We start from the raw sequence: 12,866 nt of genomic DNA, 5'->3' as shown, positions 1-12,866 counted from the left end.
CTTATGTAGGTCAGAGAGAATTTGAGAACAGAATCACCAGTACAGGAGGCCTCAGAATACAGCATATCAGGGGGAAATACACAACCCACAACAGCACAATCAAGGATGGGGGAGAGGGAGATGAGGGAACTGGCAATAAACTATACTATGTTGCCTGACAATGAAGAAGCAGTTATTATTGTCAATGACCAAAATGACTTCAAAATTTACAACTTAAGTAGTGTCACAGTTACCAAGGATTGGGCAAACCTCTTTGAGAGGTTTTAACTTTGTACCCTCCAAACATTTTAACATAGAAAAAAACTTTACTTGACATTATGATTTTCACCAGAAAATGTAATTTTAGTGTCACTATGGGTGGAGAAGCAAATAGAAATACTACCATCACTTCTTGTAAAAAGGCAAGTGTAAGTAACCTTCCTTTACATCCTACTATACAATTGTACCAAAAGATTTGTATGAATGACATTAGACAACTTTCTAAAAATCAGAATTCAAATGTATTACACAATTTAACCAAAGAGGAAACCATACTCCTCGATAATATATCGAATAATAAAGCCATTTGAGTCATGAAACCAGACAAGGGAGGTGGTCTTCTGGTCATGGACCAGGACAAGTACATAGAAAACATGTTAGGGCATTTATTTGGGGAAGGGTACCAGCAGATTTCCCATAATGAACTTAACATCGCATACAGACATATGGACATGGTTCTTATGGATCTACTTTTGAATGACCAGATATCAGAAGTAGAATTTAATTATTGTACACAAAACAACCCCAGGATCCCAACAATATTTGGGATACCTAAGATTCACAAGAACATCTTGCATCCACCTTTAAGACCTATTGTGGACGCAAAAGGGTCCAAGACTTTAACTATAGCCAAATATATAGACCTCCAGTTAAAGAACTGTCTGGGGTCTTTTTCTCATATCATCAGAGACTCATGGGATTGTTTGAAAAAAATCAAACAGGAATATTTCAGTGATGACATCATTTTCACTACAATTGATGTCAAGGACTTATTTAGTGTTATTCCCCACAAAGAAGGCATTGACATGTTTTATGACTTCTTATGTCAACAGCCCAAGTTTTCACACACCAAAATACTTACATTAAGGACATTAATGGAACTTGTGTTGGAGAACAGTTTTTTGACTTTCGAAGGTAATTTATTTAAACAAACCACAGGGGTAGCTATGGGGGCAGCGTGTGCACCAGTTTTTGCCAACATTGTTCTGACTCAGTGGGAACTATGCCAAGTTTTTTCATCTTCAGGAATGTCCCATTGTAAGTTTTATGGTCGTTACCTGGATGACATCCTCATTTTTTTGGGATGGAGACCGTGACCAGTTGCAAGAATTCTTACTGTTACTCATTTCAAGCACTACATTCCTCAAATTCTCCATGAAAATGAATTCTGACTCCATTAGTCATTTAGACATCAGAATTAGCAAAGACTACATCAATAGTGTTTTCTTCTCCACCATCTATCACAAACCTACATACTCGAACTCCCTTCTCAATTTTGAGAGTGGGCACCCTGTGCATCAAAAAAGATCCTTAGTCAAAGGCCGGGGGGTGATACTAGCCCGCATGGTTAGCAGGATGGAAGATTTTTAGAAGGAAAGGGATGTTTTATTGAGTATGCTTTTAAGAAGAGAATATCCGAAAGAATTTGTTACACCTTTCTTGGAAGAAGTTACTAAAAAGAGATTAGAGGGACATTTCTATCCCTTATTAGGAATTGATATCACCAGATCGTGTGCACCGTTGGAGAACAGTAACAACCATACTGGTTGTTTTCACAATGGGCTCACCCTCACATACACTTCACAGTTCCCACTGATTCGGGACATTGTTTTCAAAAACTGGCTCATCCTCAACAGTGAATATCCTTGAAAGAAATCCATTTAGAAGTACCACCGGTAGACTGGGAAAAATGACTAAATGTGAGCAGCGCACGCAGTATAAGCACATATTAGAGGGAGACAGGGTTTTACTCAAAGGTTATGGATGGATCAGATTATTTCAGAAACACAATTGTGGTAGTAAAAAAGTAATTTATGCCAGCATTTGTCAGACTTGTATGTGCTTCTATATCGGAAAAAACAAAAATGCTTTTAGAACTCGCATTTATCAACATATGTATGATATAGATAAATGTAACATTACAAATGCATTAGCCAAACATATCAACCTTCACCCAGGTCACTATTTCAAGTTTATAGTTCTTGAACAGATCATCATAGATGAAAGGGGTGGCCCTATTGACCATTTACTGGAGTATAAAGAACTATTATGGCAATTGAGGGTCAGTGCCACCACTTGCCCAGGGCTTAATGATATGGTTTCACTTAGCAGTATTTTAAAATTAAAAGCAGACTTCTGCATTTAAATATTCCATGCCATTTACAACCATAACAAGAATGTTATTGGTTTTATTTGTTCTTGGTTATGAAAAGATAGTTATAAAGAGATATAATACCTATGGTCCAAATTTACATGACTTGCTAGCAAAATGCATTAATAGAGCCTGTACCTTTAAAAAGTGGATGTACATTTTACAGTTTTTTAATTGATTTATTGCACTGGTTATATAAGACTCAGTGTGTAACTTGATTTTATTCTGAAGAAGTCATAGTTAAAAATTGACAAAAGCGCTCAATAAAAAAAAAAAATACTTTTCCTGATTGTCCAGTTCGTTTTGTATTTTCTTAGTTTTGCTCCTTTTGGTTTACAAAGATACACTTATAACACAAACCTCCATACACTTATCAACAAAAAGCTCTGACAGCCTGTGACAACCTAACATCCTGCTGGCTAAGGATAGTCAGGATACAGCTGGAGCATGCAAGCTTCTGGATGATGATATCACAAAGGGAGTTACAAATAGCCAGCAGCTTACTGGTTGTCATGTACTGTCACGTACCCTACCACAATTCAAACAGAAAATTAAACTGTACTACCTCAATCATTGGCTTTGTTCCTATCACTACCTGTCTGATTTCTCCTCTATGTATAATTGCTAATATGTAATGAACTGCTTATTGAAAATAAATAAATAAATAAAATGCAGTAAAAAGTGAAATAAGCCATTATTGTTGCAAAGGTTTCTCTGTGAAGGGGGGTGGGGGATTCACAGCTAACTCAATTGATGGGTAGAGGTGATCCAATTGTTGAATCTGAAATTTCCTGGCTGGGGGGTGTTACCGAGAGGATTATTAGGGAAAAAAGAGGAGTTGATACAAAAATTTGCAGTTAACTGTCTGGGAATAATATGGACTATTATCAGCATAAGATTATGCTTCTGTGTTATGAGGAAACCAAATGAAAGGAAAAGTTAGTGTGGCCATTGTTTAAAAAAAAAGGCCAACTGCTAGAACAAGAACTAAAGAAGACTGTGCTGGATATGTATTTCATATGGAATAATAATATCTTCCCATCTGCTTTTTTTTTCATTTAAAAACTTTAGATCCTTAAGTCACCTTTGTAAAGAACAATTTTGTGATGTGACTTTTTCTGAAGTATTAATGGAAAAAAATATTTTTGTCTATGAAAAAAGACATGTTTTATGCAAGTAATATATTTCTGTCAGAGCAGGAGATTAGACTGAAAGAAAGTGCAGCTATAGCTCAGAGCAGATGAATTAGAAAAACATGATGCAGAAAATGCTTAGAGAAAGTGGGGGATGTGAAAAATGAAAGATGATTTAAATGTATGGAGCAGTGCTCAAAAGACAGTTACAACTCTAAAATGTGACAATAGCAATGTACAGCACCTTTCTGGTGTGATTTTTTTAAGCATGAGGTATTTTAAGATATGGCACTCAACCAAAATCTTGTTATTTTTGTGGATGTGATGGTCATTTAATAAATTATTGTAAAAAGATAAAATGTGATCAGTGTGGTCAGGAAGGCCATAGTATGAGTAAATGTAAAACAGATTGCAGCATATGCAACGGTAATGGACAATTTTGGTTTGATTCTAAAAAGGGGCACATTTGGGGAGGGGTTTGTGGAAGAAGGGTAACAAATAAATGTTATGGAGGAAGAGAAACAAGGTAGTGAAGGAGGGGAGAACACATAAGAAGAAAAATGAATATGTAGTGAAGGCTTACAAGTACCTAATAGACCAGGTCTGCATGATAACAGAGAATGATCAGGTGAACTTGGGTAAAGAGCAACTGGTGAGAGATGCTATGGATTATGGATTTCAATATTTTTATTTTATTTATTTTAGATTTGTTTACCGTGATAGTCTGACTGGTCAATAAAACCCCTATTTAGTGGAGAATGATGGAGAAAAACTCCATCACAAAAGTTACAGATAATTAACATACAACATATTAGTAAAGTTGCAATAATAATATTTTATACACATGCTATACAAACAATTTAAAAATTAAAGCAGTACAAAAAGTCATTAAATGTATTGACAGTAAATAAATCAGACAGTAAAGATCAGCAACAGGAAAACAATTGTAGAAAATAATATCATAAATAGAGGAGAGTACAGTATTCATAAGGATACAGATGTTGTGTCTTTCGGCTTTTCCCGGTTAGGGGTCGCCACAGTGGAACTCCGGTCCATTAATGATTGGCAGTAGATTTTTACGTGCCGAGTTGCTGGCCCTGACACACAACCTTCAATGAAGGTACGCCCATTCACGCATGTCTCCACACAGAAGACGCTCTAGCTGAGAATCGAACAGGGCATCTTACTGTGAGGCGACAACACTACCGCAGCACCACCACCGCAGAATATTCATAAGGATACAGATAATAGGCAAAAATAAAGTAGAAGTAGAGAAAAATGTGAACACAAGTTATGATGATAGAGATAGCAGATATAAGAAAGGCTAAAATGCAAGTATCATAATTTAATAAAGGTAGCAAATCATATTAGAGAAAGATAAGAATGTTGAACAGGAAAGGGAAATAGGAATTAAGATATAAAAGGAGAGTAATAAATAGAAGGAGCATAATAACCTGCGGAAAAAAAGGATTTAGACCATAGTCTTGTGAAGATTTTATGTGACATAATCTAAATATGTTTAAGTGATAGCAAGTTGTGATAAGAAGTGTTTAAGTAAATTAGGATTAGCCAGATCACCCTGTAGAAAGCCATGTGTTTTATATATCAGAAGGATCGTAGGATGAAGAACTAGTGATAGTGAGGAATGTTAGTGGGAAAAGAGCATTACTGGTGAAAGAGTAAAGGTAAGGAAAAGAGAATTCAAGATTCTCCCTCCTAAATTAGAAAAGGAAAAGAATAATGTTAAAATAGTTTCCTTAAATATCAATAGTTTAAAAACTATAGCAAAACGGTAAAGATGAATTTAGCTATGATGAATGAAATGACGATGAGGTCGGAGACATAAGGTATTTGCAGGAGGGACTTATAGGTATTGTTGAGGGACATGTAAGAGAAATGTATGCTAAACGAAAGGAGGTAACGTTGGTTATGAATGCTGCAGCTATGACACGTTTGTTTCATTTGGGGTAGAAGAGTGAATTCTATCAATAGAGGGGTTTTATATTCAAGTATTAAAAAAGGTGGTTTACGTTTAATTTATCATTTTCTTTATGCTGATTTATGCATATTTATTAGGTGATTAGGGGTATGTATAAGGAAGAAGATACTCATAAACATGAAGATTCCATAGAAATTTTAACAAAATGTAATGAATTCTTCAGAGTTTTCATATTCTGATAAACAAGACTTCATGAGAACAAATCAGAAAACAACTAATCCCCTTCTTAAATAACCTTGCTAAAAATACATTAATTAATGAAAATTAAATGCTAAAGGTGTATTTGTTAAAACAACAGACCATTCACTAATTGTATACTTGATCCCTTTTATGCTTTAAAACACAACTGATAGACATGTGTTCATTCAATCCTGGATTTTTATCAGATCCTAACCTTAACTGCCAGTTTAATTCTCTTAGTAATAATTAATTCTCCCAATCACTTCTATATTCATTCTGCTTTACTCTTTCTAACATAAAAACTACAAACTTGTTAAAACTCATACAATATTTTGCATGTTTTGCTAAGGCATTCACTGAATCTTGTCTAGATATAGCACATACATGTTGGTACATACATTTTTTCAGGACTTTATTAATTTTGAAACCAGGAACGTAACACCCACAAGGGCTGTAACAACATGTAAAGAATGTACGGCAACCAAAAGATGCAGTCTCCTCCACAAAAAGCCACACTGAAGTAAAAATTGTTGTACTGGTCCTCCCTGGTTAATCCAGATAGTTGATTTTGTCTTTATCCCACTGAATGTAAAAATTTCAAAATCTGTTGTAGTACCTAAATATTCGACAAACTCAACCGCAGTACTCTCATCACCTTCCCAAAAAATTAAAATGTCATCCAAAAATCTATTGTACATCAATATATTCATCATAATTCTGTCTGATGAAAAACTCTCTTTCCCATGTGAGCAAAACTGCATTGGCAAATGCTGGCGCACATCTCACACCCATCGCCACACCTGACCTTTGTTGAAATAAATCACCCTCAAAATTGATGAAATTGTTGTTAAGCACCAATTCCATCAAATCACATAAAAAAAATTGGCCTACCTTCCAAACAAATCCATCTGGTGTGATGGCTAAAAAAAATCTCTAAAAACTAAATTTATGGAATAACTGAAAATAGGTTCACAATGTCAATAGTGAGGAACCCAAAATCCCTGTTCCCTCTCACAAAATTCTTAATTCTATCAAGGCAGTTAAAACAGATAGAGAGTTTGAAAGTAATATTTTTAGAAAAGAAAATTATTCTAACTCACTACTACACTTTTCTAGTTGTCATCCACTTCACCACCGTAAAGGAGTTGTTAAGGGACAGATGGTGAGAACCTCAAGACTGGTTAGTAATGATGTACAATTCAGAATGGAGCTTTTTAAACTTATAGGAATGTTCTTGAACTATGGATATCCACTGAAGCTCCTACTGAGTGTAAGAAGGGATGTCTTGAGGGGAAGGAAAGGGCGTTATGCACCTGTTTTACACACTGGTTTAGGACACATGAGAGAACAGAATCCTGATGTTGTAATAAAGGGGTCTGATGTAAAGATGATAGTTAAATACAACCTAAAAAATCATCAAGTGATTGGTATAATAAAAAACATTTGGAATTATGTTTTAAGTGACGAGCTTAAGAAAGTATTGGGTTCAGAACCAGTGTTTGTATACAGTAGGGGGGACAATTTAAAAGGTATTCTGGAGAGAAAAAGCAAGAGTCAGTACAAGTCCATTATGAAAAAATGCGTTTTTTGTAGATGGTGTAGATACATTAATGAGGGTAGTTATGTATGTGTACATGGCTATAAATACACCATCCCTTGTCCAGGACAATGCAAATGCTGCACGAAGAATATTGTTTATTTGGCAACATGTGCATCTTGTGAGGCATTTTATGTGGGTAAAACCATTAGGAGGTTGCAGGATAGAATCGCAGAACATGTTAGATCTATTAGGAAGAAGGACAAGCACAATGCACTTTATTTACATCGTATCAAATGTTCTAATTTCAACAAATTCACATTTTTTTGTCATAGGACGGGTTTTAGATTATGGAGAAGGGGGAGATATAGCCAATAGAGTAGGGGCTTTAGAAACTGAATGGCAATTAAGATTGGATGCCTGCAGGCCCCCCGGGCTTGAATGATTATATTTCGATCAAACCCATGTTAAAGTTAAGGTCCCAGTTAGTACAATGAGTGTGTATAACACTTAATAGGGACTTTATGCTCACTGGCTTTATAGGCTAATGTTTTAGTAATGTAGTAGTGCAACTTCAACATATTTTAACATGTTTTAACAAGTTTTAGTTTTTGAATTTTATTATGAATGTTATTAATTTAACTGGTTGCTTTTATGACAGGATTGGTGTGTTTGCTAAATGTATTTGGGAGGCTGTGTATCAATGCATTATTGAAATATTTGAAATTAATAGTAGATATTTTATGGACATGACATCACCATACATGATTAATATTATGCACAATTTACTATGTACATATATATACATTTTTTACAGTTTTTAATTTAGTAGTAAGTAGACATGTATTTTTTATGTGTATTGTTGATTTAGTAGTTGTGATACTCAATTGTTAATGTTTAGGAGTTTTGTATTTAAGGGGGCGGGTTTTATGAATTGGCCCAATGAGCTTTGAGTGTTCAATATATATAGAGTATTTGAATGTAATTAAAACGACTCTGAGGAAGCCAGATTGCTGGCGAAAGCACTTAGTCGTGATTCTACTGTATTAAATTTTCTGTTTATGTGAAGGACTCAGTTTCAGTTTTTTTACTTCAGCGTGGCTTTTTGTGGAGGAGACTGCATCTTTTGGTTGCCGTACATTCTTTACACTTTATTAATTTTCTCCACATAAAATAGTGCGTCAAGAAAGGCATGTAATCAGATAAACAACCCCCAGACTATTATAAATAAATCAACCTTGACCACAAATAACCTTGTCCTGTAACGTGACAACATTTCCAGTGTTGATAAACCTGCATTGCTTACATCTACCACATTTATACATGCCTTTACTGATAATATTTGCCTTGTCTGACCTTAAATTCTCCAAATGTTTTTATATTTGCTCTATTTCTATATATGAAGTATGGCACTTTTCCTATTTTCTCCTTCAAACCATTTTCCCTTTGAAAAATATTCCATTGCTTCCTAATTAGAGTTTGTATATCCCCATTGTCACTAAAATAGTGTCAACAAAATGAACAACCATAATTCACCATCTCACTGTTTACTTTCTTTTCCACAGATTTAACTAAAACTGGTGTGTAGGAATCATTTATTTTCTTATAGACTTCATCTGTAATGTTATCAATAAGTTTGGAAGGATATTTCCTTTCTAGGAACATCTGCCTCAAAACAGCCACTTCTCAGGAAAAATAGTGTCACCCGATGTCAAAAAAGATAACCTCAGAATCTGCCTCTTAACAATATTGCATTTCACTTTATTAGTATGTTCACTACTAAAATATAAAAAATAGAATTACAGTATGTGGGTTTCCTATATAATGCTTATGCAAAGTGATTACTTTTAAAATCTTTATGTATGAAAACATCCAGGAAATTAATACCTGCATCCAAATGGTCATAAGTAAAAGACAAAAATGTAGTCGTATCCCTCAAATATGTAAAAAATTGATCCGACATCTTAAGATCCCCTTTCCATAAAATAAAAATATCATCCAAAAATATAATGTAAAAATAAATATACTGGAAATGTAGGTGTGATGTCTGCCTTCATTGCCACACCACAACTTTATCTAAAAAACTCATCCTCAAATAAAATATAATCATTAGAAAAGACAATATCCATTAAATCACAAATAATGTTCATTTCATTACTAGTCAAATTACTGGAATCAGTCGATACTTCTCTAAATCAATCTATTCCCCAGTTCTGCAGTACCACTGAAAATAACATCAGTGTTACAAAAAATAAATCTTCATAAAAATAACTGTCGCTTTATAAATCCAATAAATGTCAAGAATCCCATAAAATCTGTGAAAATGTTTGTTGACTGTACTTAATCTTCCTATCTAATCCAGCTGAAATAATAGACCATAAGAGGGGGTCACTTGAGTTCTTATGAGTCATTGAAATTACAAACATGCATCCAAAAATTCATAGATATCTTGATCAATCAGTCGGTTATTAAGTAATTCATGCAAAAATATATCAACTTTTTTATATGCCAAAAATTTTCATTTCTTAATGAAGTTACATAATGATCATCATCATGCAATAAATAAAACATTTTCCAATATACATATTCAATCATATTGAAGCCACTCCCCTTTATCTGTTTTTATAATATGTATGTTATTTGTAGAAAGTTCATGCAAAACCTTATTCTTTACAAAACTCATATTGTAAAACAAGTTATTTTTTTCTTTCAGTAAAGTACATATAGCATTTTCAACAATTGACTTGAAGATATTAAACACAGCAGGGAGTTGCAGATTACATTAACTTTTTTCTCTGTAAGTTTATCCCCACAACCATACAGAGAAACAAAATACAATTTCCTTCAATGTTGCTTGATTTAGCAGAGATGGACAGACATATTAAGATCAATGAAAAAAACAGATGACAGAAAGCCAATAAAACCCAAAAAGTTAGAAGTTTGATAAAACAAATGAACACAATAATTAGGACTGTTCATAGAAATTGATGTGATATAACAGAAATAAATAGGATATATTACTGTGAAGTTTAATTAATAACAGATTAAGTCTTACCACAAAACACACATAAACACAGGGCAGTAAGTAACAATATTGTCCTCAAGCTCAATGCCAAAAAGTGCATTGTCATCCCTTTTGGTAAAAACTCTGTACCCATGAACTACCACATAGGCAGTAGTCTACTTAACACAGAAAGTGTGATAACAGACCTTGGGACACAGGTGGATAGTAGTCTCTCCTTTGATAATCACATTGCCACAGTAGTCAGGAAATCCTTCTACATGGCACACCTCATCACAAAAGGTTTCTCATCCACGAAAAAAGAGGCCATTGTTCCCCTCTACTCATCACTCATTAGACCTATTATAGAGTACAACACCCCTTTTGGTATGTACCTCACAAGATATCTACAACAACTGGAAAGGCCATAGAAATACCTCACAAAGAGGATTACTGGCCTCAAACAGATGCCCTACACAGACCATCTCAAAAAACTCCAGCTTTACTCTGTCGCATATCGCCAACCCAGAGGCAACCTCTGCCTAACATACAAAGCTATGTCAAATCCAGAGCTGTTGGACATGCTCCACGTAAAGAAATCCCAATCCCTCTGAGCTACATGCTCTAGGGACCTAAACATTTTCAACACAATAAACAGAACATGCTGGGGGGATAGATTCCTGTCTCAGAGACTTCCCATACTCTGGAACAAACTATCTATCTATATCAAACAAAGCTCCTCATTAGCACTCTTCAAGAAAAATCTTGATGATTGAATGGGAGATAGGAAATTCACCCCGGGGATCACTTCTGTGGCTCTGCTTGACAGGGGCACAGGAAAATAATTTTCTTGGGTGGCAAAAGCCAGGGTACCGTTTGGCTAGGCTTATATAGGCCCTAGAGCCAATAGCCTAGTACCTACCTATGAACCTATAAGAATCTAACTATGGCATGGATAAACTACCAAATAGAATTTGACAGTGTTCCATGTTTATGGATAAAAGAATTCTTAAAAATGTATAAGATTCACCCTAAACTGATATTACAGTGACTGATGAAAGGCAAATTCAATTCCAGGGATAAAAATTCAAAGGAGGATATTCCAGAGTGACTCTTTGCCAACACTGCTATTTTGTCTTGCCCTTAACCCATGAAGTTGTCTACTTAACAAATTAGATCATGGCTACAATTTGGCTCCCAGAAAGTAATAGACTTCTAAGTTTCCTAACCTTGCGATTCATGCCACAGGCAACATGCTGTCCCATCTTGACTAATATGTCATGGCATTCAACACTGTATGTGGAAAATAAGTCTTGAGTAAGACATCTGATCTTCATTTTGTGGATGATTTAAAATTGTATAGTTAATCAGATGAGGAACTGAAAACACAACTGCAAGTCCTCAAAACTTTTTCAGATAGTATAAGAATGTCATTTGGTCTTGATAAATGTGGAAAGGCAGCCTTTAAAACAGGAAAGCTGCAGCACCAAGAAAACATCAGCCTGGGAGAGGAATGTGATATAAAATAATTTGAGCAAGCATGAGTGTATAAATATTTGGGAAGTGATGAAGGATCAACAATAAAACATTAACAAATGTGAATAAAACTTAGTAAGGAATATTTTAGAATACTAAAATTAATACTGAAAACAAAGCTGACATCTAGGAACAAAGCCCAAGCTATAAACCAATTCCTGTCCTAACATACAATTTTGGAGTGATTGACTGACCCCAAAATGTGTTTGAAACATTGGACAGGAAAACAAAAAGGATACTTCATCCTCATCAAATAATTTATAAAAATCAGTGTATACCAAGACTATATATTCCCTGTTCTAAAGGAGGTATGGTTTTCCTTGAAATTGATTACATGTATACATCTGCAAGCGTAGGACTGCATGCATATCTGCTGACCTCACAACAACCAAATATAATGAAAGTTTTAAAACATGAGGATAATAAGTCTAAGATGACTTCCCTACTTAGTTTAGCAAAAGCATACTAGTGTCAAGTGGGAATGGAAATCATACCAGAAGTAGTTAAAAATCAGGCAGCAACTGAAAGTGCCCAAAACAAAAGAAAATATAAGTTGAAGGATCACATGAGAAAGCAGGAAATGTGGAAAATGCATGAATATAGTTGCGAGTACAGAAAACTCTTGGAGCAACCTCATGTTCATCAGGATCAAACAAAGGAATGGTTAAGGAGAGATGAATTTAAACAAAAAGACGAAAGGTTAATATTGGCGGCCTAAGATAGTGAACTACATACATGTTGGTTTACAAAGTCCATTGAACATGTGGGAGAAACAGACAAATGTAGGTCTTGTAAAACAGAACTGGAAACAGTTGCACATCTTGTTGCTGGTTGTGATGTACTAATGTCAGAAGGACTGTATACTGAAAGGCATAATAAAGTGGCAAGACTGTTGCATTGTGCATTGTGCAAACATTATAATATTGAAGTAGCTGAAAAACATTGGAAACATAAGTCATAAAGCATTATAGAAAATAATGAAACTTATGCCACATGGGTTCACTCATTACCAACAGTTCAAAAAATAGATGCAAGAAAACTAGATATAATAGTCAGTGAAAAGAAGACAA

The sequence above is a fragment of the Protopterus annectens genome, chromosome 7.part0, assembly GCF_019279795.1.
Source record: "Protopterus annectens isolate FY-2018-M chromosome 7.part0, PAN1.0, whole genome shotgun sequence".
NCBI lineage: Eukaryota > Metazoa > Chordata > Ceratodontiformes > Protopteridae > Protopterus > Protopterus annectens.
The sequence above is the reverse complement of the archived record's forward strand: the minus strand, read 5'-3'. Positions refer to the sequence as shown.